Source organism: Camellia sinensis, chromosome 2 (assembly GCF_055761805.1).
Source record: "Camellia sinensis isolate YWXY chromosome 2, ASM5576180v1, whole genome shotgun sequence".
In the NCBI taxonomy this organism is placed as follows: Eukaryota; Viridiplantae; Streptophyta; class Magnoliopsida; order Ericales; family Theaceae; genus Camellia; species Camellia sinensis.
In genome coordinates, this window is record NC_138962.1 from 227,807,719 (window position 1) to 227,833,900 (window position 26,182).

Below are 26,182 nucleotides of genomic sequence, written 5' to 3' on the forward strand. Positions count from 1 at the left end.
GATTGCTATATTATTGGACTTGAAAAGTGGGTTTAATTTTTGGTTTTGAATAGTAATGCTCTTGTTTTATTCCTATCACAATATGTATATTTATAGTAGTTGAGTATTAATTAAAGTTAATGTTAGATTTGTTATATTAATATAATTTTGATTGTGTTACACTAGGATATAAATGAATTTAGTAGAGCTAAATAATAAATTGTTCAATTTTTTTTTTTGAAAATTTCACAAATTTTAAAATGTATGCAACAGTGCTACATTTACATAATTTCTCTCTTACAATCCCTTGAATGAGGTGGTACATGCATGCAAGGAGAGTTTTAAGGAAATATTGGAGTGTGAGTCAATTTTTTAAATTTTGCTTGTTAGGTCATTTAAGGAATTTGTAGAGAATAAATTGTGTGGATAAAATATTTTTTTTATTAAATAATGAATTGATTTTAAATGAGCTTTTAACAAACTCCATACGAGTCAAATTGCAATAGCTTAAATTTTTGTGCATATATAAGCTAATCAAGCGAAGTAATACACTATTTAAATTTAACTTGAAAATTTATTGAGTTCTAAAATATGTTTAAAATTAAATAATTTACATTTTTTTATCAACAAAAAAAAAATTCATTAAAAACATAAAACTAAACTAGTTTACATAATGAGCAGATCGCGAACAATCATCTCCCTAATGAAATATGAGCCAAGCTTTAGCCTCTGTTTGGGAAGTGGGTTGATTTTTAATTTTTTGACTTTTTTGGCTATTTTAACCTGGGCTAAAAAGTTTAGTTTGGGAAGGACTTTTTGACTTTTTGATTTTTTTGACTTTTTTTGTGAGAGAAGAATGTAATGATTATGGGTTGGATGTGATATTTTATTTTTTGTGATTAAAATAGCCTATTTTATTTTTTGTGATTAAAATAGCCAAAAAAATCCCATTTAGCTCTTGCCGAACGGAGTCTTAGTTTTTCAGCCCTAGTGTTTGGTGAGATAATAAATGAAATGAAATAATAAATAAGATTTGATAAAAAAATTGAATAATAGTACATAAACACAATATATATATATATATATATAATATACAAAATAGTATATTTTTTTATTTATATTCACAAAAAAAAAAAATCATCTTTACACCATTTTTTCGGGTAAATTATATTTTATTTATTTATTTATTTATTTGGAAGGGGATTGTCTATCATGTTACGTATGTACAGTTTGATCATCCTACGGTCTATGGTGGTGTTTTAGATTTATGAGGAGACTAATGCCTTTATAGGGTGATGACACCATCATTAGCTCCAAATCTAATGGTCGGTTTTACTTTCTCATGGGTATCAGTACTTCTTTGTTGTTGTTGTTGTTAAGAAGAGTCAATTACTTGTACGAGGTCATAACCTTACAATCAGACGGTTGATATGCCATTACAAGGAGAGAGAGAGAGACATGATGATGAAAAAGAGAGAATTAGAGAGATAGAGATAAATATACATTATACATAGATAGATGTATAGAGAGAGAGAGAGAGAGAGAATGTGCATGGGTTCGTGGTCATTTCTGGAACCCAGCTGGTAGGTTTAAAGGTTCTCTGCCCTGTAGCTTTTGTCTTTTTACGTGGGCTTCCCACTCTCTCTTTTACCCTTCTTATAATCCCCCCAAAACAAATCATTCTCTTCATCGTCACCATCTCTCTCTTCTCTCCCCCTTGAAGAAAGGCGAGACTCTTGGGGGACTTGCAGATGACAGAGATAGAGAGAGAGAGAAGCATGAATGGGAGCTGAAGAAAGATGATCAAGAAAAGGGGTTGTCTCTTTTGAGGGGAATGTTGTCTGGCTCGAGGACCCTTTCTTGATCAGTATCTATTGTAGATCTGAGGTATTCATAGATCTGTATACATTTATACAAGAGAAAGAGATAGTGTTGTCGGACCAGGCTTCATTCCCCCCAATTATTGCTTCCACCTTGATTTCCAGATGATCTTGCCCTTGATCTGAAGGTGGGTTTTACTTTTATTTTTATTATTTTATTGTAGTATATATATATATATATATATTTTTTTGAAAGCCTGTTTTCCTGTTTTTATTTAATTTTTTGTGTGGCAGTTTTGGGGGAAAATTGGCAGTTTCGGAAGATGGGTTATTGTTTTCAAGAGCTATATTGGTGTTTAGTTATGTTGCAGATTGGTGTAATGATGAGTATCTTGACTCTATATTTTGCATCTTTTCTCAGAAAGTTGTTCATCATTACACTCTTTTTGTGTTCTCTGGGCGATTCTCTCAACCATGTTATGATGGTGTTTCTTGTGTCAGCCAAGCACTTTTCTGGGTCATCATTTTTCAGATTTTCCTCATCATCAACTCCACAACCTAAATCTGTTTTTTATGCTTCTTTTATTATCAGATCTGGCTCTTTTAACTTCGGTAGAACTCTCTCTCCTTTTTCTCTTCTTTGATGCCTCTTCTGAGGGTTTCCTGGGTAGATTTAGCACTATGAACAATCAAAGAAGCCTTTCTCTTAAATTAATTAAAATTTCTATTTTCAATTCGCATATCATCTCTGATTTACTCAGATTTTGATTTCTTTCACTGACTTTTCACTCACTATACTATGATCCTTTAGCCATCTCTATAATCCTTGTTTGTTATTGTAGTTTTTCTTCTTCCCAACCCACCAAGTTGTGTTTTTTATATGTTTCAATCATCTTTTTTTTTTTTTTTACAGATCCTATCAGATTGTGTCTACTTGTATATTTATTTATTTGTAGTGGCTGAACAGATGGAGTTGCATCAAAAGCTTTGAAATTACCAGATAACATAGTGCCCGACGTTACTGATCCAATCCATTCTATTACTGCCATTTGTTTCTTATAATGGCTGTCTTTTATTCAATTCAAAACTTATTTCTTTTATTTTCTTACATGTTTTATGCATATTGAGTGATATTAATATATTTGATAACAAGACAAAAGCTACTTCTGGTCTGAGGCAACCCACTTGCCTTGGCTTGGTTATTACTTATTATTGCACTCAACTGAAACTTAAGTTTATTTTTGTGTCCTGTCTTTTCTTTTACTTTAGTTTCACGATTTTAGCTATTAAATTAGTTGATTTTCAGGATTAACAAGTTTCTCTTTTGGTCTCTTCTAAATTTTTGCTCAATGTTAACTGGTTATTTCATGTAGATTCAATTATATTAGTAATTCTTCAATGGATATCGGCCAATATTTATTATCAGTTCACCCGCATCAGATTTTAGACTTTTAATACCAACATATCAATCGATATAGGATTGTATTACAAATATTAGTAAATTGTAAGTATCCTAGTACGACTCTATGGCTCAATGTTGCAATGTATCTTGGGGTTTAAATAATTAGGTGCAATATGGAGGTAAATCTGATTCTCTTGATGTACTTTGCAGAAGCATAGCTAGTTCCTGTGACAAGTTTCTTTTGTGTTCTTCATTTTACTTTGTTTGTTGTGATTATTGTTAATCAAAACTTTTTACGTTGTGCTTTGAATCATTGACAAAAGGTAAAATGGGTTCTAATTTGACATTTTGATTGTTTGTGTTCCTATCTTTCTTGTCCTTTACTTCGCTTTTGAATCAAAGCTTAGGAAGAGTAAATGAATACGATTGAAAGTAGGTAAAAGAAAACCTATATCTAGGCCTTTGGGACCTAAACAACACGTGTGATGACTCTCTCTTTTCTCATATAGGCCTTTAATCAGCCAGTGATTGTTTCTCTTTTTTTTCTCTCACATACATTTAGGCCCTATTTAGTTGAAATTTTTGTTTCTTTGTTTTCAAATTTATGTTTTTGAAAACGAAAACAATGAGAACCTGAGAAATACCTACTGTTCTTATTTTGGACAAATGAAGTCACTTTCTTTTTTAAAAAAAAATGAAAAAAATATAATAAATTTCACAATTTTAATATAATTATATTGTTTTTTATCTTTAAGGTTTTAATTTTTATAACACTTACTCTCATTGAAAAAATGATTGTTATTTATTTTATAGTAAAATAAATATTTATTTATTTTTATATTTTCACACAATTTGCTTAGTGTAAGTAATTATACCAAAATTTTGTGTCTTGTTGTAATTTTTTTAAATGTCAAGAGAAATTAGTGTAATTTACTCGTTCATTTTTGTACAAAAGCAATTTTTTGGAATTCCTAAAAAGTGGTTTATTTTCCAAAATTTTCAACCAAAAAAAAAAAAAAAAAAATCCCCCAACACGTTTAATGCGTTCATAAAACATATATATAATAAAAAAATCCAAACACAAGCACAGTTGAGCTATGTTCCCTGCCCAATAAAAAAAGATGATCAAGAAGGTGATTAGTCAACAATTATCTTTTGGACATAAAAAAATATGACAAAATTTTTAAAGAATACAATACATTTTTTTTATTAATTTTAAAGTGCTTTAATGGATTTTAATTGTGTCATAATTTTCAAAATACTTTTTATATAAACGGACAAAATTCACTTTAACTCCTAGGGTTTTGCTCCAAAACATTTTACTCCTTTGTCATTTAAAAATAGCCAATAAACCTCCTTATACTTATGATCATTTTATACTTTGCCTCCTTGTCATTATTGTTAGTTCCGTCCAAAATAACGGCGAGTGTTCTACATTTGCCAAAATTAAAAATTAGCAATAAAAATTAAAGTCAAAATCAATGTTAAAAGACAAGCATACCCTTCACTAAATCCTATAGAAAGAGAGAGCAATTTCTCATCCAGATTTCATTGATGTCAACAAAATAGTAGTTATTGAATGATCAAAGCACATTTCATGTCATCATTCAATAGCAAATCACATTTTCGGAAAGCTTATCTCATTTTACATAGTTTAGAGTTTCAGAGCATAGCTTAGTGTCTCAAAGTACTTGTTCGAAAATCTTGAATCGTATTTCTTTTCTTATATAAAGTGTAGGTTTTATAATTTATTGCATAGTAAAACTACTTTCAAAGTAATTTATACTAAAATACCGTTACAAAGACATTACTCACCTTGAGTAGGTTTTGTCCTTCCACAATGTTCAAACGTATGCATTACACATGGGTACACACATTGGAACACGTAGTTTGAATCATATAATTCATCTTCTCTTTCTAATTAAATCATTCATGTCGGTTTGAATCATGCAATTCATGCTTAGAAATGCTCCAGAGAAGATGAGAACGAAGACATGAACACATAAAGACTTATCAAAATATGCAAAAACAGGGGTCTTCGCTCGAGCCAGCTACTGGTCGCTCGAGCAGTCACAGAGGTCTGCGAAAGTACTAGAAGCTCATCAAGTTCACTCGAGTGCACACTTAGTTGCTCGTGCGGTGTCCAAATATTATGGGTTTTCCAGATTGGGTTTTCCAGATTGCTCTTGAAGTTCAAAAGTGCATCTTTTATGTTCAAAGCTTGCATGGCTTACTAAAAACATGTAGAAACCTTCCATAGTACATAAATTCGTGAAAATTATAAAACCACATACTCAAATCCCTTTCAATTTTCCAAAACAATGTTCAAAACTCCATGTTCTTGACTTCCATGTAATGAATTACCTTTATTTCTTTTCAAAACTCATGAACTTGACAACTGGCTCATGCATGTACAAAACTCCTTTCCAAAACATGAATTTAAGAATCAACCCATGATGGATGAAACATGCATGTACAAATTAACCTACAATTTCAACATATGTGCTAGAATTCAAACTCAACATGGTGAAAATTCAACAGATTACTATAAGCATGTAGAGGTTCTTCACTTTCTTGATTTTATTTATCAAAATACAAGCAAATGGTCATATATAATCCATGTACACGACTCTAGAACACATCATCTTCAAGAATTGAGAGATAAATCTCTCCTAGAGGCTTCAAACACACTTGTTCTTGCACAAACTTTGACCAAATCAAGCTAACCCTTCAATCTCTATACCTTCTCTCTAAATGAGAGCTCTCCCTCTCCCTCTCTACAATGTATAATCTGAGATTTTTACTCAAAAGTGAAGAGAAAGATGAGCTCAAATGAGCTTATGGCTCAGATATATAGCTAGGATAGCATAATGCAACTATTAGAACATTACACCAATTAAACACAAATTAATTAATTAATCTGAATCAATTTTTGATCAAACTTGCTGTAAGGTTAAAAAAAATTCAATTAGCCTAATCATGTACTCAATTTTGATTTCTGGTGCTATTAAGGCCTTCAATTTCAGATTCAGGGTGGAAATCATAACAGATTTTCCTACGATCAACAGATAGTTTCCAAATTGAATAAATATACTCAAATTAATCACATGACACATATCACAATTAATAAATAACACATAATTAAATAATTATAGTCATGATATGCATGTTGGGGTGGTTATAATCAGTACCCACGATTTTTAGTTAACAAAAGTGGATCATGCAATACTATTGACACTGGATAAATATGCATTGTATATCAATTTGAATTATTTTTAGGTTAGTCGAAAAAATTATTTACATAAAAAATCAAGTTAATTAAATAGTGATAGTGATAGCTCATTTTTTGTTATAGTGTACATATTTTGTATGTATATATGTTATAATTAAATTTAAATTAGAATAAAGGTTAGAGATATATTAAAAATAATTAGGAAATTAAAATTAATTTGTGATTTAATTGAATCAATTTTTTTTTTATGAGAAATTAATTTTGTTTAAGTTGGAAATTTGTTGTATAATAAAAGAGAGGGGAAGAAACAAAGAAAAATACACAAATGAAGAAAAATCAGAGAGGTATTATGGTTATTTCAAGCATTTTGTTAACAGAGTTTGTTGCAATTTAGTCGAAATCCATATGGAAGATCTCTGCCTATTTTTAAACTATAAGGGGGTAAAATGCTACAAGCCTAAACCATAAAGGAGTAAAGCGAATTTTTTCCTTGTTAGCAATAATCTGGCTTAGATTAAATCGACGGTGAAGATTCGACAGGAGAAATCGATTTTCACAAACAACCAACAGACCAAGCAATTGTGGTTAGTATCCCATGCTGTAGACACCCCATTTTGACCAACCTTAAGACTCAGACGTCACCAATTGAGCGCTCGGTGATGTTGCATTTTGTGCTCGTTCTGAGGTTTTAGAGTCTCGGCTGCGAGCCTTGCCTCTGGACTTCGGGGCTCTTTTGTGCTTTGCCTCGGTTTGCGAACCAGGTCCTGTTTTCTCTGTTTTCTCTTCCCGAAGGGAGGGAGAGGTGTAGACACCCCATTTTTGACCGACCTTAAGACTCAGACGTCACCGATTGAGCGCTTGGTGATGTTTCATAATGTACCAATTATGCATGCTTTGTATAGCTGTAGTTCATTTTATGCGCCTAATTTGCATTTCGGGAGAGATTCCATGCATCAGGTGTGTTTTCGCCTCATTTCGGGGCTGTTTTCCCCCATATTTCAGGGCTGAAATTCTATTGGCATGTTTACATATCATTTTCCATGCTATTGCATTGCGTATGTGTAGCAAGCTCGCGGGGGGACCTTCGCTGCTACAGTTCGGACTCGCGATTTTTGTTGTCGCGGCTCTTAATCTGAACCAAAGAGTCCAAATCTGGCAAATCGTTTTGAGAAACAGATTTTTGAAAAAGTAGTGCCAAACATGGACTGCTTTGCCAGATACAGAGTCGCCACCTAAATATTTTTAAAATGGGGAAATTTAGGAAACCCTGACTCGGTGCCGAAGGCCACATGTCCGTCATCACCGGAGTTGTCTCGGCTCGGGAGCTTGGGTACGATCGGGGAAGGTCAGCTATGAGCACCCCATTTCGCCCGGTCCGAAGACCGGCCTCTACTAACCATGATACCCGATTTTGAAAACGTTGTGTGTTCTTAAGCCATTCATTAGCCTAGAATTATTATGTTATGCGCACGACAAACAAGTACAGACTAGATTGCCTAATTTGGAAAGGAACATTGCATATCCGTGTTTTGAAAATGCTTTGGAATTTGCTACTCGCAAGTAGGCTAAAACACGGATTTCAATGAGTTTTTCCAACTCAAACAATCCAACCTTCACCCACAGGCATCCAAGCAGTTTATAACACATAAGCATCTAGCCACATGTTAAGCATGCTGTCATGGCAACATTCACACTCATGCGATATGCTAAAGCGGAAATACTTACATCGTACTCCGTGCCAAAACAGTAAACTAGTTAGCAAACATGCGTGTCCTAGTTCATGTTAAATTGCCTAATGCAACACATACAGGATGCAATTAGATAGGCTCGGCTAACCTAAGCATGACATATGAAATGCGATCAACTATCACATATTCAATTTTTGAATTGAAGTACAAATGCAGTTAGCGTGATGTACCGAGCCTAATGCATGCAATACAAATGCATGGATGCACACATGCATAGCATAAGGTATGTTATATTAAACGTGCCCTAATCTACCATCATAAGCAGGTAAATAAAAGGGAAGAAAGACGTGAGGTTGGAAGACATACACACACTCGCGCACACTTATTACATATTTACCCTCACTCGGAGGGACCAAATAAATATTACAAATTAATTAACTACGCAAGCTAATTAAATATTACAAATTGCCTAATCAACTAAGCAAATTAACTAAAACTAAGCAAACAGGGAAAACGCCTCGGGAAACGCACCGCCATGCGTAGGCTGCCTCTGTTTTCCTTCCTTCACTCCTCTGGAGGCTGTCAAAACCTCAGGACTGCATCCCTGGACACTGGGGAGTGCCACCGGCTGAGTGGAATCACCACCGGCAGTGGTGTGTGGCCATCGGCACAAAATGAAGCTGTCGGCAGATAAATTGTTGCCGGTCGGCACCTTACACTGCCGGTCGGCATAATGTTCCTGCAGAATCTGCAAATGACAGTAACAGAGGGCAAGGCAAAGCATGGCAGCACCATTCAAGGCATGTATGCACCAACCATGTCCCTTATCATGATAATGACTCAAAGGGGCATGTGCCTCGATTCTCGGACCACCAATCACGCATTTCCATGCATGATGGCCCAAAGAACCAAGTATGCAACTTTGATTTCAAATGCATGCAAACCAAATCAAACCAAAGTCCTAATCCCTATCACCAAATCAAGGGGCAAGGAATGCATGCGAGATGCAATGCAACCTAAGCATACAAGCTAAGGATGGAACATGGCAAGGGGGGGAGCTTATGCAAGCATACAAGCATACATATGGCAATGCAAATAGATGGAAAGATGGACTTATGCATGAATTAGGCAGCTTTAAATAGGCCTAAAACAGTAGCCAAAATGCTATAATGAAGGACCAAATGTACATGCACACATGCACCTAATTGAAGGCCAACACTTAAGCACAAATTGCACGACCCTCAAACACATTTGAAAGGGAGAATCATGGACTAATTAACATGCAACATAAGCATTGAAATCATGCTAAAACATGGTGCCAAACCAAGCAATACATCAAGCCAAATATGCAATAAATAGCCCAAGTGTTCAAAGCAAACCAATGGGGCATTGAACTACACTTAGTAAGACCAAACATGGCATAAACTCATTGACCAAAAACAGAGTTTTGGGACATTAATACAAGGCCTAAGGACCACTTAGATGGCATCCAAATGACTCAAAAAACAAAGGCATGCATAATGGTCAAAACATGGAGCATTGCTACACAAGCTTCCAAAGCATTAAAGAGGCATGCAAGGCAATCAAACAAGCATGGAAATGGGACTGAAATAACATGTGGGGGGACCCCAAATCACCAAATCGATGCAAAGATGTCATGCTACACATGCACATACTCAAGGCCAACAAGCCCAAATACAAAGGAGCTATATCAAGCATGCCAAAATCAACCCAAACAACCTAGGACAGACCTAGAACATGGCAAAACATGCACAAAATCTTCACAAGACTAAGCCTAAAACATGCTCCCACAAAGGCTAACAACCTAAGACATGTTAAGGCATAACAAGGCATTACAAGGCAACTATGCTAAGCATGCATGGAGTACCAAAACTAACTTAAAATCATGTTATATTATGGATATATAAGCATGAAAAATTGCCTAAACATGCTCAACACACACTCAAGCATAATGCTCTCTCAAGAGGCCAAAACATGCCCTTTTCAAGGACAACAAGGAGAGGGGGTGGCCCTCTCCTTCTTGGGACTTCAAGGCATCATCTTCACCACTGAAATCCCTCAAGATTTCAGTGGTGAAGAGACCCCAACACCAAAATCCCGGAGCTAGCACAAAATGGCCCAAAATGAGGCCTTTCAAGGCCTAAGGGGGGTCAACCACCCTCAAACAACAAAACACTCTTAATAAACAATAAAGAGGGCTTAAAAACAGAACTTTTTTATGTTATACAATAAGCACAAAAACAGCTCTAAGATGGGTAGAAAATCAATGCAAAAATGGGGAATAAAGGTGTAAGTTTCTTACCCTTGATGATCCCTTCACAAATGGTGCTCCAATGGCCTCCTTTAGCTTGAATCCAACACCAAAACTTCAAAATCAGTCCCTTAGAACCTCAGTTCCAAGAGGAAGGTGAAACACTAGGTGTTTGTGTGCAATAGCAAGACACAAAACACCTAGAGCACAAAAGAGAGAGAAAGAGATATAGGAATTGTATCTAACTCAAGCCCTAAAACCAGAGCTTAACAATGGCTGTTTTTGCTCTCAAAATATCTAAACTCTCTAACCTCTCAAGCCAAGAGAGCCTCTCTCTCTCTATATGGCACTTCTTGTCTTGTAAAGCTTACAAGACAAGCTTCATAAGAGGGAGATCCCTCCATACACGTGTATGGAGGGGAGCATAAGCAAGACAGCTGTCTTAAAATATTTGCAAAAGCAGATGCACAGTAATCGGCCGGCTAAAAATGCCATCTTGGCCAAAAAGAGTGCCGGCCGGCACTAAAAAGTGCTGACCGGCAACAAATAGTGCCGGCCGGCAATATACATTGCCGGTGGCAGCAAAAACCAGCCGGTGGCCTCTAGCCACTGCCGGTGGTGGGTGGGGATGGTCTACAAGCCCTACCCTGCCCTTGCAAGGCAAAACACAAGTGTTTGGTGCAAAACCAGACACTAAACGGTCGAGTTCGGAGATCCTGAGGCAAGGCACACGAGCCGAGGCCTCCGGGAACTCCAAACGAACACAAACATGGATGATCACCGAGTGTTCAAACGGTGACGTCCAAGTCTTGAGGACGGTCAAAAATGGGGTGTCTACAGTTGCCCCTCTTTGACAGAACTCGAAAGTCATAACAATGACGGGAGTGAATGTCAAAGCCCAGAGACGACCCATTTTTGACAAGGCCGAAGACTTAGACAAACATGCAAGACAATCAAGATATGCGCCCGAAGGCAGGGGCAAAATGCAAGACAATGCACGAAGCCGAGCATAACTTATGATCATGCAAAGAAAGCTGTAACGAAGCATACATGCGACAGTTTTAAGCTAGCATACACCAAACTACACTACAATGCAGAAAGGATGTAAGAGAATTATGTAATTCTCAATACGTCTCACTCGGAGGATACAATACCTGTCCGGTTCGTCTGGTTGCACCAGCCTCGAATGAACCGTACATACAATATCGTGCCTGAAAAGAAAACAAACTTAACAGGTACAATATTGTTAGCAACATGCATGACAATACAAATGTGGATGCAAAACGAAATACAATATATACAAAACAATGTATAAACAATGCAAATGAAGATGCAATGTAATTGTAACAAATTTTTGAAAAAGTAGTGCCAAACATGGACTGCTTTGCCAGATACAGAGTCGCCACCTAAATATTTTTAAAATGGGGAAATTTAGGAAACCCTGACTCGGTGCCGAAGGCCACATGTCCGTCATCACCGGAGTTGTCTCGGCTCGGGAGCTTGGGTACGATCGGGGAAGGTCAGCTATGAGCACCCCCTTTCGCCCGGTCCGAAGACCGGCCTCTACTAACCATGATACCCGATTTTGAAAACGTTGTGTGTTCTTAAGCCATTCATTAGCCTAGAATTACTATGTTATGCGCACGACAAACAAGTGTAGACTAGATTGCCTAATTTGGAAAGGAACAATGCATATCTGTTTGTTTTGAAAATGCTTTGGAATTTGCTACTCGCAAGTAGGCTAAAACACGGATTTCAATGAGTTTTTCCAACTCAAACAATCCAACCTTCACCCACAGGCATCCAAGCAGTTTATAACACATAAGCATCTAGCCACATGTTAAGCATGCTGTCATGGCAACATTCACACTCATGCGATATGCTAAAGCGGAAATACTTACATCGTACTCCGTGCCAAAACAGTAAACTAGTTAGCAAACATGCGTGTCCTAGTTCATGTTAAATTGCCTAATGCAACACATACAGGATGCAATTAGATAGGCTCGGCTAACCTAAGCATGGCATATGAAATGCGATCAACTATCACATATTCAATTTTTGAATTGAAGTACAAATGCAGTTAGCGTGATGTACCGAGCCTAATGCATGGAATACAAATGCATGGATGCACACATGCATAGCATAAGGTATGCTAAATTAAACGCGCCCTAATCTACCATCATAAGCAGGTAAATAAAAGGGAAGAAAGACGTAAGGTTGGAAGACATACACACACTCACGTACACTTATTACATATTTACCCTCACTCGGAGGGACCAAATAAATATTACAAATTAATTAACTACGTAAGCTAATTAAATATTACAAATTGCCTAATCAACTAAGAAAATTAACTAAAACTAAGAAAACAGGGAAAATGCCTCGGGAAACGCGCCGCCATGCGTAGGCTGCCTCTGTTTTCCTTCCTTCACTCTTCTGGAGGCTGTCAAAACCTCAGGACTGAATCCGTGGACACTGGGGAGTGCCACCGGCTGAGTGGAATCACCACCGGCAGTGGTGTGTGGCCATCGGCACAAAATGAAGCTGTCGGCAGATAAATTGTTGCCGGTCGGCATAGTGTTCCTGCAGAATCTGCAAATGACAGCAACAGAGGGCAAGGCAAAGCATGGCAGCACAATTCAAGGCATGTATGCACCAACCATGTCCCTTATCATGATAATGACTCAAAGGGGCATGTGCCTCGATTCTCGGACCACCAATCACGCATTTCCATGCATGATGGCCCAAAGAACCAAGTATGCAACTTTGATTTCAAATGCATGCAAACCAAATCAAACCAAAGTCCTAATCCCTATCACCAAATCAAGGGGCAAGGAATGCATGCGAGATGCAATGCAACCTAAGTATACAAGCTAAGGATGCAACATGGCAAGGGGGGGAGCTTATGCAAGCATACAAGCATACATATGGCAATGCAAATAGATGGAAAGATGGACTTATGCATGAATTAGGCAGCTCTAAATAGGCCTAAAACAGTAGCCAAAATGCTATAATGAAGGACCAAATGTACATGCACACATGCACCTAATTGAAGGCCAACACTTAAGCACAAATTGCACGACCCTCAAACACATTTGAAAGGGAGAATCATGGACTAATTAACATGCAACATAAGCATTGAAATCATGCTAAAACATGGTGCCAAACCAAGCAATACATCAAGCCAAATATGCAATAAATAGCCCAAGTGTTCAAAGCAAACCAATGGGGCATTGAACTACACTTAGTAAGACCAAACATGGCATGAACTCATTGACCAAAAACAGAGTTTTGGGACATTAATACAAGGCCTAAGGACCACTTAGATGGCATCCAAATGACTCAAAAAAACAAAGGCATGCATAATGGTCAAAACATGGAGCATTGCTGCACAAGCTTCCAAAGCATTAAAGAGGCATGCAAGGCAATCAAACAAGCATGGAAATGGGACTGAAATAACATGTGGGGGGACCCTAAATCACCAAATCGATGCAAAGATGTCATGCTACACATGCACATACTCAAGGCCAACAAGCCCAAATACAAAGGAGCTATATCAAGCATGCCAAAATCAACCCAAACAACCTAGGACAGACCTAGAACATGGCAAAACATGCACAAAATCTTCACAAGACTAAGCCTAAAACATGCTCCCACAAAGGCTAACAACCTAAGACATGTTAAGGCATAACAAGGCATTACAAGGCAACTATGCTAAGCATGCATGGAGTACCAAAACCAACTTAAAATCATGTTATATTATGGATATATAAGCATGAAAAATTGCCTAAACATGCTCAACACACACTCAAGCATAATGCTCTCTCAAGAGGCCAAAACATGCCATTTTCAAGGACAACAAGGAGAGGGGGTGGCCCTCTCCTTCTTGGGACTTCAAGGCATCATCTTCACCACTGAAATCCCTCAAGATTTCAGTGGTGAAGAGACCCCAACACCAAAATCCCGGAGCTAGCACAAAATGGCCCAAAATGAGGCCTTTCAAGGCCTAAGGGGGGTCAACCACCCTCAAACAACAAAACACTCTTAATAAACAATAAAGAGGGCTTAAAAACAGAACTTTTTTATGTTATACAATAAGCACAAAAACAGCTCTAAGATGGGTAGAAAATCAATGCAAAAATGGGGAATAAAGGTGTAAATTTCTTACCCTTGATGATCCCTTCACAAATGGTGCTCCAATGGCCTCCTTTAGCTGGAATCCAACACCAAAACTTCAAAATCAGTCCCTTAGAACCTCAGTTCCAAGAGGAAGCTGAAACACTATGTGTTTGTGTGCAATAGTAAGACACAAAACACCTAGAGCACAAAAGAGAGAGAAAGAGATATAGGAATTGTATCTAACTCAAACCCTAGAACCAGAGCTTAACAATGGCTGTTTTTGCTCTCAAAATATCTAAACTCTCTAACCTCTCAATCCAAGATAGCCTCTCTCTCTCTCTATATGGCACTTCTTGTCTTGTAAAGCTTACAAGACAAGCTTCATAAGAGGGAGATCCCTCCATACACGTGTATGGAGGGGAGCATAAGCAAGACAGCTGTCTTAAAATATCTGCAAAAGCAGATGCACAGTAATCGGCCAGCCAAAAATGCCATCTTGGCCAAAAAGAGTGTCGGCCGGCACTAAAAAGTGCTGACCGGCAACAAATAGTGCCGGCCGGCAATATACATTGCCGGTGGTAGCAAAAACCAGCCGGTGGCCTCTAGCCATTGCCGGTGGTGGGTGGGGATGATCTACAAGCCCTACCCTGCCCTTGCAAGGCAAAACACAAGTGTTTGGTGCAAAACCAGACACTAAACGATCGAGTTCGGAGATCCTGAGGCAAGGCACGCGAGCCGAGGCCTCCGGGAACTCCAAACGAACATAAACATGGATGATCACCGAGTGTTCAAACGGTGACGTCCAAGTCTTGAGGACGGTCAAAAATGGGGTGTCTACAGTTGCCCCTCTTTGACAGAACTCGAAAGTCATAACAATGACGGGAGTGAATGTCAAAGCCCAGAGACGACCCATTTTTGACAAGGCCGAAGACTTAGACAAACATGCAAGACAATCAAGATATGCGCCCGAAGGCAGGGGCAAAATGCAAGACAATGCACGAAGCCGAGCATAACTTATGATCATGCAAAGAAAGCTGTAACGAACCAAACATGCGACAGTTTTAAGCTAGCATACACCGAACTACACTACAATGCAGAAAGGATGTAAGAGAATTATGCAATTCTCGATACGTCTCACTCGGAGGATACAATACTTGTGCGGCTCATTTGGTTGCACCAACCTCAAATGAACCGTACATACAATATCGTGCCTGAGAAGAAAACAAATTTAATAGGTACAATATTGTTAGCAACATGCATGACAATGCAAATGTGGATGCAAAATGAAATGCAATATATACAAAACAATGTATAAACAATGCAAATGAAGATGCAATGCAATTGAAACAATGCAAGCTACATGCAAAGCATTTGAATCATGATCCAATCATGAGCGGTTCGAAACCACACCTATGTCAAATAGATTGATGGAGATAACAAGTCTGTCTACCATAGAACGGTCAACTGAACTATGAGCATTGTAGACAGACACAAGAACAAGTATTGGGTGGAATCGACATAAGTGGGGAAACGACCCGCTGGAGAAAGGACTACGATCCTAATGCCGGATGCAAAAATTACACTACAATGTAATCTATATGGATATGCTAGGAAGATGGCAATGGATATGGCACGCAGGCCAAACCAAATCTTGCCTAGGAAAGGTATGTACGCATACAGGCCATGTGTAACACAGAAAAGGTGCCGCAACCCTCAACCAACATATCAGCGTGGAATCGGCGCGATACACATGCAGAACTGTGTTTTAACATGAAGAGTAAGGGCACATACCGGACCAAGCTCAACCTGGAAAGGCGCAAGCCATAGGCGGAAGGTGATGCAATGAATGCATGCAATCTACAATGCAATATCTACAAATATGCAATGGAATGGATATGGATACAATGGATATGGCACGCAAGCCAAACCAAATTTTGCCTAGGAAAGGCATGTACACATACGAGCCATGTGTAACACAGAAAAGGTGCCACAACCCTCAACCAACATATCAGCGTGGAATCGGCGCGATACACATGCAGAACTGTGTTTTAACATGAAAAGTAAGGGCACATACCGGACCAAGCTCAACCTGGAAAGGCGCAAGCCATAGGTGGAAGGCGATGCAGTGAATGCATGCAATCTACAATGCAATATCTACAAATATGCAATGGGATGGATGTGGATACAATGGATATGGCACGCAAGCCAAACCAAATTTTTCCTAGGAAAGGCATGTACACATACGAGCCATGTGTAACACAGAAAAGGTGCCGCAACCCTCAACCAACATATCAGCGTGGAATCGGTGCGATACACATGCAGAACTGTGTTTTAACATGAAAAGTAAGGGCACATACCGGACCAAGCTCAACCTGGAAAGGCGCAAGCCATAGGTGGAAGGCGATGCAGTGAATGCATGCAATCTACAATGCAATATCTACAAATATGCAATGGGATGGATGTTTACAAAAATGCATGACAATGCAGTGCGATGCGACTACTGGGAAAAATGCAATGGATGCATGCAAGCTACAATGGAAATGCATGACAATGCACTATGATATTTTTTTTGAGATGCACATGATGCAAGTACGGCACGCGTGCCATACGGAATGTAAGATGATACAAATGAGACACGCACGCCTCATAAGATGCGAAAAAGATTTTGACAATTGGACTTATATGCTACGCGAAGCCGGTTTGTGTTCAAAACAATGCAATGTACTAACAAGTACAAGTGAGATGCGCAAGATAGTGCGAATGGATACATGCAACATGCAAGTGAGGTGCACAAAACAGTGCGATGCACAAAACAACGCGATTGAAATACAATGCACAAAACAGTGCGACAATTTGAAATGCACAAAACAGTGCGATGGTTCGAAATGCACAAAACAGTGCGACGGTTTGAAATGCACAAAACAGTGCGACGATTTGAAATGCACAAAACAGTGAGACGGTTTGAAATGCACAAAACAGTGCGACGAATATGCGATATACATGGGGCAACTTTTGGACCTTATAAAAGTCAAAAGGATACGAAAAGGATACACCTTGCATGGGTTGGAGTGCTATGCACGGCAGATGCAGTCCGAAGTCAGAACGGAGGCCGGTTGACCATCGGAGGTACACTTTCTTGCACTTTCCTGAGCTATGAAGACCAAAAACTCCTCATATGGCCTAAAAAAGGCTGTGGGAACATCATCGGCCGGGAGGAGAGGCCACCGGCTGTCCACCGGCTGAAAAATAATTCCATCGGCACAAAAAAGTGCCGGCCGGCACAAAACATTGCCGACCGGCAAACAGTTGCTGAATCGGGGCAGTTTCGACTTTTCACTTCGGGTGTTTTAAAATAGGGTTTCAAAACCCTATTCCTCACTTCTCCACCGCCGAAAACTCTTGCCCTCTCTCTCTAGAGTGTTTTTCTTTCATTTTCCGTCCGTTTCTTCGCGTTCTACGCCTGTTTCGTCGTCGGATTCGCGATTTTCTTCGCGTTTCAGACATTTTCAACCGATCACATTTTTGTTTCGGTGCCTCGTTTGGTGTTCTCGCCTTTTCGGGGTTTGTTCCCCTTGTTTTCCTCTTCATTTCTGTGCCTTTTCACATTCCGGCCTTTCCGGTCATTCCCGACCCTCTCGGGAGTCGACTTTTCGGTTGACTCTTCGTATTCCGGCCCGGTTTTCCTTCCTCCAGCCATTTTCTCATCATTTCTGATATGGCGGACGATATTCCACGTGGCGGGACTCCCCCGGACCACGAGATGGATCCCGGGGTCGAGCTCCTACCACTGAGCGAGCGCCCGTTCGACCCGGCGACCTACCGGCCGGCGATCCATGTTCTGCCCCCCGACGGCCTGCGTCAGTTCCGGAGCTTCGAGAGGCATGTGGCGCCTGAGCTACTACTGCGTGAGCCTACCTCCCACATTTCATTCGGCACTTCCGAGGTAACTCTCTTTCTTCTGCTTTACTTTCCGCAATGTAGGATACAAAACTGTCATAGCTAGTTGTACTCTTTAGTTGCTGAAAACTGATATGCTGTAGACTGTAGTTGACTGTAAACATACATACAACTGACATCTGCTTGAGACTGACACATGCACACACACTGCACTAGCCCTGAATCACTCAAACACACTGCACTCACTGTTTTTCACTGCATACATACTGGCACCCAGTATTTGTCTGAATCTGTCAAACCTGCATGCATGCTATATCTGTTCTGAAACACCCAAACATGTTGACACATCACACATATTATTTCATTGTAAGCACACCGGCACCCGGTATTTGCCTGAATCTGACAAACTTGCATACATGCTATATCTGTTCTGTCAAAACTGCATTTTGAATGTTGTCTTGCAATCGTTATTTTCTGTTTACAGGAGGGTTCCCATACCATTCGCGGGTATGGGAATACTAGTGCTCGGGAGTGGTATGATGAGCTCCCTAGCGCGGTCCGACGTATCGTGGATCGAGCGGGTTTCGGCGCCTTCTGCCGAGACTCTCTAGGCTCTCCACATGCAGACCTCTCCTTGCTGCACTGGCGGAGAGATGGTGGGACACCACCGATTCTTTTCACTTCTCTGCTGCAGGGGATATGACGATGACCCCTCATGATTTATCGATGCTCACAGGCATCGGGGTGGGGGGTGATCCGATCCCTTTTGACATCGCGATGGATGAGTGGACCGCCGCTCAGGTTCATCTACTGGGGGAGGCGCCACCCCTAGCTCGCCCAGGTTTCGTTCGATATTCCTGGTTTGAGGTCCAGTTTCGGGTCCAGCCCGTGTTGGAGGAGGAGGCGGAGATGACCCCGGAGGACGTGGAGAGGTATGCTCGCGGCTTCCTCATGTTCCTGTTCGGGACTACCATCTTTGCCGATCGGGCAAACACCGTGCCTCTCTGTCTTCTCAGCGCACTGGTGGACGTCCGGGACGTCCTGCACTATGATTGGGGCGGCGCTGCTCTGGCCACCCTCTACGGGTACATGAGCTCGGCTTCTCGTGGCAGCGGCCAGCTACTCGGAGGCTACTGGCGGGCTTGGGAGGTACATTTCTTCTCCGCTTTTTCATTTCTGTCTCGTACTTTCTGTACTCTGTACACTGCACACACTGCAGTCTGCTCTACACCTGCTGTATACTGTACACACGGCACACACATACATTCTACTTTACACTGACTGTACACTGCTCACACTGTACACTGCACACAATACACTGCACAACACACGGCTCTGCCATTTCTGCTTTATTCTACATTCTGCTTCAACTGATAAATGCATTGGTATTTACCTTGCAGTTGTGGGTTTACGCCTACTTCCCTAGGGTCGCTCCTGTGCCAGTTGCGGAGACTCCCCTGGCCGTCCCCTTCTCGAGTCGCTTCGACAGGAGATGCACCCGGCGACCACGGGAGACATTCCGCTTCTTCCACCGATACTTCGACACCATTACCCCTGCCGAGGTATGTTTTACTTACAGTTCATTTAAGCTTCACTTTTCCACTGTATATTTTCAAAACAGTAGATAACAAACTGTGTGTCACTTTCAGATCACATGGCGGCCGTGGGCTCCCTTGCCGGCGGCGATGCGGGATCGGTTCCCTGGTGCGGAGGAGACCTCGCGTTTCTGGATTTTGCTTGAGGGCCCGGTCTGTCGGGCTTGGTACCTGGGGGAGCATTTTCTACGCCAGACCCTAGGGTTACCTGAGCAGATAGTCCCGGTTCCCCCTCCTGCAGATATGAGGGAGACCGAGAGGCTCACCAGCGAGCAGATGGACGACTACACCATTGGCTGGGAGGAGGCCGGCTTCAGAGGTACCGGAGACTATCAGGAGTACGTGCGGACGTACCTGATGCGACCTTTGAGCGGCCGTCGAGCAGAGGGGGCCAGGCCTATGGCATCGGCTGCTGGGGCCGGAGCGGGAGTTGGAGTAGGGGCTGTGAGGAGGGCCCGGGTCTGTGGCAGGGGCGAAGTGCAGGGAGGACGGGGAGCTGGCTGGCCTGCCCTGCCCGCTGTACTGACTTTCCAAGGGCAGGGTGGGTCGACCTATCAGATCCCCTTCGCCCCTCCACCGGCTGGTCAGGAGTTCATCGACGTCCCCGACTTACCTCCGGTATGTATTACTGCATTTTTGTACAGTTATTCATTTCAGTTTACTTGATATTCCACAGAATATTGATGCATCTGATACTTTTGCAGGCTTCTTCTAGGTACACCCATCAGTCATTGGCGATGAATGCCTCGATGATGGGGATGCTTCAGCGGACTTTTGATCTCCTAGCCCTCTACAGCATACCGGTATGTCCTTCTAACACTGGCCTCAAACCATTCATATACTGATTCACATAATCTGATGCACGACACAACACCTGATACACTGATCTCACAGTATCTGACACACTGCATACATTGCATTCTGCACCGTACTCTGTACTGATAAACTGCTCACGGCATTCTCATACTGTACTCATATACTGCATTCTGCACTGTTAAACTGCTCACGGCATTCATACACTATACTCGGCATTGCATTCTGCACTGATAAACTGCTCACGGCATTCTCACACTCTACTCATACACTGTATTCTGCACTGATAAACTGTTTACAGTATACTGATGCATTTCCCTTTTGTGTACTTTTTCAGCCTCCTTTCCAGATTCCCATGGCATGAGGTGCTCCAGCTGGGCCTTCTGTCCCTGCCCGGGGGAGAGATGAGGAGGGCCGGATATTTCCCCGTACCAGGGGAGGGCGTACTCGTGTCGGGAGTAGCTCGCGAGCTCTAGTCTCGGATGATGATGACGACGACGAGGAGTCAGAGGCAGAGGCAGAGGCAGAGGCGGAGTCAGAGTCATTAGAGGAGGAGACTGGAGGCGGTTCTAGCTCGGGCTCCGATGACGACGCTGATGATGCACCTGGACCCTCGTCCAGGAAGAGGACTAGGACGGACTGACGGCCCCCCGGAGTGCTTGACATGGATGCAGAATTTTGCTATGTTCTTCTTTTTGTACTTTTCCTCTTTTGTTGGTAGATAGATTACCTTGTACAGCCGCAGGCAGACTTTGTTTCCAAAACTTGTACATTTGAAAAGATAATGAAATGAAACGGACTTTTTATCTGAAAAAGTGTTTACATTTACACATTTCATGCATTGCATCACATCTCATCATGTTACACCTCAATGTAAATGAAATTGATTGGTTATCTGAAAATTGAACACTTGCACTTGTAATAATCAGATAATTAAACAGCCAACAGCAAAATAACCCAAGCAACCCACTGCCTGATTCTGGATACACGGCCCTTACTCTGTTGGGGATTAATCTGCATACAGCCCATAACACAGCATTCGTTTCATTCTGCACACGGCAAATTCTGAACAAACGGCAAATTCTGAACAAACGGCCCAATCTAACAGGACGGACCTCAAAGATGGAACCGGTTGGAGTCGAAACACGTTCAAATGTAGAGAATGGCACAGCATTCTGAGCATAAATGATTTTTGAAATTGAATGAGGGTTTTTCAAACCGGGATATCGAGCCTACAACTGAACACAGCAGGGAGGACTCAAATATAAAGGTACACGACCTAACACAACGAGACATGCTCGGAAAAGACCTAAAACAAAGGTTGAGGTAAACAAAACCAAAGACACGACATACAGACGCGTTAGCGAAGATGGGGGACCTCGGACCACGAGGAGCCAGTTTCTCTAGGCATTGTTTCCCACCCTTTCTGATTTGTGATTCTCACATCACTCGGCTCTCGAGCTCGGATTTTTTCTCAAAAACCCTTTTCCTCACTTTTCTCTCAACTTACACCTCTCTATTCTTCATTCTCTCATTTTCCATCCCTCCCTGGGGTGATTGATGGATAAATAGAAAGTTGCGGGTTCATGCTCAACACCGTTAGCTCACGGCCATTTCTTCCGACGGGTAGAGCGCTCTTCTGGCAAGTACGTCGATGACGGGGGAGAGACAGAACGCCTGGCTCAACTGTGCCCCTAGTTCATCATTTTAACCATTCTTTCGTTTTTGCTTTCTACTAAAACAGTTTTGATCAAAATGAGAGTCAGATTAACGTACTTGTTCGATTTTTGATTTGAAAAGCATGCAAGTCAGGCTGCAAGTACTGAAAATTTTTCTTTTTTGGGTCCAAGACAATGGTCCAGTTTTGGAGAATGGAATAGTTTTCGAGAAAATAGTCAACCTCAGTAAAAATTTTCAAAAACTATTTTTCAAACAGCTGATGCTCGACAAGCATGGAACTTACTCTTCGAGATGCGCAACCTCGGATCGGAGGCAATGGAAAATTGCCCCTGGTTTGAAGGGGGGGTGGGAGGCAACGGAAAGTTGCCCCTAGTTTGAATGGCGGCTCACGGCGGCTCGTGGCAACGGAAAGTTGCCCCTTGTTTGGGTGGTGCCGCAGCAATCCGCAGACAATCTTCATTGGCGGTGGTCGAGCTCTTGGACACAACGATGACGAAGACGGTCACAACACATATATGGACACAATCACCTTGAAGGGTGTCGGCCACTGGACTTTGGGATGAAATCGAAACCATTGCATGGACTGAGACGCTATGAAAGCATTGGGGGCTGGACTTCACGATGAAGTTGCTTACGTATCCCAAACATGGGAATCAAGCCTTACGTAGTTCCGGTTAAGGTACTCTCGGGTATTTTAACCTTCACTTTGTTTGGCTCTCACTTTTGCCAAGGCGCCCAATGCGGGTTTTCGACCTTGCGAGCTTTTTTTCATTTTCTATTTCTTTTTTTTTTATTTCTCTTTTCTTTTTTTTTCATTTTTTTTTCTTTTCTTTTTTTTCTTTTTTTGTACTTTTCTCTTGCTCTAACTTTTGCCTGGGTCGCCCATCCGGGTTTTCGGCCCAGCGAGCCTCTCAAAGGGTAAAAAGTGTAGCAAGTCCATGCCAAATGGTTTTTTGAATTGAAGCCTCTCTGTGTCTAGGAGAACGGCTGTTGCACTGATTTGTGCAGAATCCATCCCGGTTACTCCACAAGCTTCTTCTGGCGAGATCTACTCCTTCCGATTCGGCTTTGGTGCCTCTTGCTCGAGGGCTGTTTCAAAACTGGCCATACAGACCTTTCATGGCGTTTGTCCGTTGAACTTTCTGAACGTTCTGAACGGGTTCAAAGTCGGAAAACAAACGGGTTGAATCTTGAGGCTGAGAGCGATCCTAGGCTGCGCGACCTCAAGAGGGATTCCATACAAGTCTTCACAGGGCTGCGTAAAACATTTGCTTTTGAAAGTTTTTAAGAAAGCGACAAATCGCTCACGCCGAAGATAGTGTGGAACCAATCTGGATCCGGCCAGGATCCTTCTCAGTACTCACGCCGACAAGCATGATCTCACTCATTAAAAGGCTTAGCACGCCTCTCTTTCTCTCAAAATGATCAAAATTTTGCAAAACCCGAGGAATTCCTTCCTCTTCGTTTTCATCACCGCAGTGTTCAAAAAGTTTGTTTTTTGGAAAACTTAGGTTAACGCAATGAGTTTGGCGCGCAGGGGAGCAGGCAAGATGTACTGTCAGCCCGATCAAATTCTCTGGCCCTTATGCTGAAAGTAAGCATGAAGTTGAGATAGCAACAGATGTTTCATTCGAATTTGATTGGTGTAACTGGCTCCTTGGCAGAAACAGACTCAAAACAAAAACAGAGAATAACAAAATGGCGTTCGGGACAACAACCCCAGAATCACCTAGTATTATATACAAAGGGGACTGACTCGACACAACAAGACAGACCCTTAAGCAAAAAGACTGACTCAAAACAAAGAGACAGACTCAAAACAAAAGACTGACTCGATATCCAAGCCAGGCTTTACAAAACTCAGTTTCACCGATGCTCAAAAATGCGTGCCAGACGCTTCATCCAAAATATATCAAATGTTGCCCGCAGGCGGTCCACTTCACATACTCGCAGTATCTGAGCCCTCGAAATCCAACAACTGGGTGGTAACTGACTTGGCCGAGGCAGGTGGAAGGATAACCTTGTTATCGATCAAATCCTACACTTCATGACGAAGGCGGGAACATCCATCGGTACTGTGACCGGACTGTTGGTGGTACGCGCAGTACAAGGTAGCATCGTGCGTGGGAGAGAGGTTCTTCGGGAGTGGCCGAGGCTCCAAAGGCTTAAGATGCCCATTCTTCGCCAATATTAGTAATGCCCTAGACAAAGGCATGTGGAGGTCGTGAAAGACCCTGCGCCCTCGGGGCAGGTACTTTGAGGTTTGGGGATTCTTGCCAGATGCGCTGGCGAAAGGGTCGGCTGGCGCTGCCGTGGCTTTTTGACCCTTTCCCGGTGCAGGGTTGGGAACGACAGGAATTGTCTGGGCATGACGGGGCCCATCCCGATTTTCTACCTGGCTTGAACTGCCTTTGATTGGAGCGGGGAAAGCATCATCCACAGCTTTGATCACGATTGCGGATGTTTGTTGCTTGTTCATCCCTCTGACTTTCAGAGCCTCGACTGCCCACAGCAGTTGTTCAATAGGGTCGGCGTCTACCTTTGCCTTGTTTTTTCCTCTGGCCTCAGCCTGATCAAGGGTCTGGGTCGGTGCTGGCATGTCGCGGCTGTAGCTGGAAGCCACCTCTGGCTGGCTGAGCTCTATCACAATCCGCCCCAGTAGCGGGGGCTCCTGTGGTACGAAATTCCCGGCATACGGCGCCGCTGGCGGTGAAGCCGACATTCCATAGGCTAGATCGGCCACGGACCTCTGGAGGTCCCCTATCATTCCCATCAATTCAAAGGTGGTGGGCTCACGAGCCTGATATAACTGGGGAGCCCAAATCGGGTGCACAACGGGCGACTTGGGTGGGTGTGACATACTGATACTGGCCTCACTCTGCGGAGCGGTCCCCTGCTCCAATGCAGCCGTCATAACCACAACTTCTTCTGAATTTTGTGCCGCCATAAATCCTGCCTCAGCAAAGGGGAGACACTGGCTATTCTGTATCAACTCTGCCACTCTCTGAACTGAAAGGAAAAACAGGCATCATTTCAGTCCAAACTGATCAAACACGGGCGTAGCCAAACAACTGTACCCTACTGCTGATCACTGTTCCCAGATTTCTGTTCCCCAAAATACTGAATCTGATACCCGCGGATAACTGATTCTTATAACTGATACTAAATACTGGCATCCTCAGGTCTGATACTCAAACTTGCAAACTGACATGTACTTTCCCTGTAGAAATACATTCTAGAAGCACATAGCAAGTAAAGAGAACAAAACACCCCTATGTTGGGATAGGGTTTCCCTGTCCTATTTTGTCAGGAGCTAGGGTTTCACTATGCACACAGCGGTTTTCAAATAACCTAACATCGGGTAAGCAACCTGTCCTATTCTTGGGATGGTCACTATGGATCCGAAATGTACTAGGTCGAATGGTCAAAAGGGGTGCCCCGGTAAACCGGGGTTTGTGTTCCCATGTTGTCAGAGCCCATAGCCGGTCAGCCTTATGGACATGCCTTGACAAGACAAGCCTCCGGCAAACCGTTCAGGAATGGCAGATGGCAAACACTGTGTTCCTAGGCGCACCAATGCACATGCAATGCAAAGAAACACATAAACGTAATTAAAACAGGATATCACGAGTTCGAGTCAAGCTCTCTAAAAATCCCCAGTAGAGTCGCCAGAAACTGTAGCAAG

At 41.9% G+C, this 26,182-nt stretch overlaps 1 long non-coding RNA gene across 1 annotated transcript; it reads left to right on the top strand.

The window, feature by feature from the left end:
• The first annotated feature begins 1,374 nt into the window (after positions 1-1,374).
• Positions 1,375-5,520, top strand: LOC114271341 (uncharacterized). Its single transcript, XR_003632301.2, has 2 exons — positions 1,375-1,987; positions 2,094-5,520. It is a non-coding gene; the product is annotated as an uncharacterized LOC114271341 (long non-coding RNA).
• The last annotated feature ends 20,662 nt before the right edge of the window (positions 5,521-26,182 follow it).